The sequence below is a fragment of the Penaeus japonicus genome, unplaced genomic scaffold (genome assembly GCF_977035675.1).
Source record: "Penaeus japonicus unplaced genomic scaffold, GWHDUDI00000001_assembly GWHDUDI00000037, whole genome shotgun sequence".
In the NCBI taxonomy this organism is placed as follows: domain Eukaryota; kingdom Metazoa; phylum Arthropoda; class Malacostraca; order Decapoda; family Penaeidae; genus Penaeus; species Penaeus japonicus.
The window spans coordinates 16734741-16737240 of record NW_028234439.1 but is presented as its reverse complement, the minus strand read 5'-3'; the positions used below and the strand labels follow the sequence as shown (position 1 = coordinate 16737240).

The 2500-nt window shown below is 31.2% G+C and overlaps 1 protein-coding gene across 2 annotated transcripts in view; it reads right to left on the bottom strand.

The window, feature by feature from the left end:
- The window catches only part of LOC122260933 (bobby sox), a 95401-nt gene that overhangs the window by 91956 nt on the left and 945 nt on the right, over positions 1-2500 (bottom strand). The gene's annotated exons all lie outside the window — the stretch shown is intronic.

The window sequence follows — 2500 nt, the reverse complement described above, 5'->3', positions numbered from 1 at the left end:
CAAAGTCAAAGCAAATCATAGAAATCTGACAGGATGTACCTCAATATCATAAAGCCAACGAAATAAAGGAACCAACTACGAGCACGAGCAATAACTAAAAATCCTATCATTTTGAAAACAAAGTGTCACAACAAATAAATGAACTAAAAGAAAGGAAAAAAACAGGAAATGTCTACCAAATACTTAAAAAACAAGCACAAAATACCATATGACTTCCTGAAGCAGCACCAACTCTAAAACCCACATCATTTCACTCAATGCCATTGTAATGTTGCTCAATAAATCCCGTATCCATTTTTCTTATATACTTTTAATCAGTTAATGTTTAATTTTCCTTGTATAATTAATTAATGTTATTACAGAATTATTTCTGTATAGCTATAAAAAGTTTACCAGTGACGTAAAGAGGTAAATGCACACTAAGCACAAAAATTGTGTATGTGCAATGCAATGTTGATTGAAAAAATGCATACAAATGCAAGTTCTTCAATGATAAACAAAGTGAAAAGAAAGCACAAAATCCCTTACATGCAGCAAAGCACACAAGCACAAAAAATATATAGAACATACATACAAACATACTGTACATACACATGCACAAACGCACATTTACACTTCAATGACAGACATTTTCACAGGGTTGAATCCTGGAGTTGTATAGTTAGCGGCAGCATACCAAATGATAATTAATAATGCTAATTAGTATCGTAAAGACTAACATATCAAACTGTATATCTAGAAAGTAATAGCAAACACACATCTTAAGCTGTACAACCTCAGGTTGAACATCTTATGACGCAGCTCAACTTGGAAGGGTTAATACTCCCATGCACAAATAAACAAACACAATTAACCCAATACATATAAGTATGGGAATGAATACCTTCACCCACTCATAATATGACTTTTAGATTTTACTTGACATTATAATATAACACAAAACCAGAATACATAGTGATAATATTCCTGCAGTTGAGTAAGTTTCCTGATAAAAAAAAAAATAATAAAAAAAATAATAATAATATAAAAGGATTTGTTTAGCATGAATTCTACCACCACATTGTCTTGGTTTATCTATTTGTCTGCTGATCACTTTCTGTACAATTTCCTGACATTATGTTAATTAGGTCAGTAGTTTTTTATGTTTCCCTACTGGTACTGTTCACACTATAATTCAGAAAATGATAAATAAAATATTTTAATATTGTATTACTAAAACTATTACTATTTTCCTTCTCAACCTCAAACTATTACAATATTAAGAAAATCATTTCAAACATATATCAATAGGGTTTTGTTTCAGTGCCGTTGCTTTATATTGTATTTTTTAGTTCACACAATTGGACATTTTCAATAGTATATATAAAAAAAAAAACGACCTGGGCTTCCCACCGAGAACAACCGTTTGGTAAAAGTATAGAAAATACGACAAAATCTACATTTAGCAAACATATCTAGCATTCAATCTTATCAACATTATAAGATGTGTCAATCTACACTTTAATCCTTATATCACTTCACGTAATTTTAATTGAGACTATTCTACACCCAGCTATACCAATAAAGATAATTAATTCTGTAATGCATAAACTATTCTACTGTCATATAAAATTATTTTCATTCAGGGGTCATTCATTCACTTTCTCAGTTTGTAAAATCTTCATAACTTTTGCTGCTCTTGGTTCTAAAACATACATGGAAATGCATGACTAATGCACAGATCAATACTGTGATATAAAATGCATGCATATATGATAACTGATATCTTATTATCATAATTAATGCAGTATCAATGATACTCCAACAACCATTAAAAGGGTGACGTAAACACTGACTTTCAAAATGGGCAACACACTGTTGATTTACTTAATCTATTAATCATTCCAAAACAAATATAAAACTAAAAACTCTGAACAGACATATTTAATAGTTCTAAAGTGATGCTGAAGTGCTTTCATACCATCGTAAAGTTATTCAAATTGTTATAAAAGTGTTCCAAGCCCTAGTTTTGTAACCTACTTTTTAACATAGCTTCCACGCATTTGTGGCGGATAAAGAAATCCTATCAACCTTTTCGTCTTGCAAAACTCACACAAACATCTCAGCGAGTATCATAAACATGGTATTTTGTAGCCGACTTGTCTCACGTACAAAACACAAAACTCCCTGTCAACCCTAAGACAAAAGCAAAACAAATGCAAATTACGCCTACAAAGACTATCATCATCACGAGAAACAAAGTGAGATATTATCACAGCCTGTCATCAAAAATGTTCAAAATGCCTTTCATTTCTCAGATTCCAAACCTATTCTCATGAGCAATATTTTTAACCTTACAGAAAAAGGCAAACCACAATTCAAAATCCAATCCAATCCCATATTTCTCAATAACCCTACTGAAGAACTATTTTCCTCTTCTTTATCTCAAGACAAGTGAACAAACCAATCCACAAGTTGACCTTCTAAATGTATCACAAACTTCAACATGCAATCATGAGTT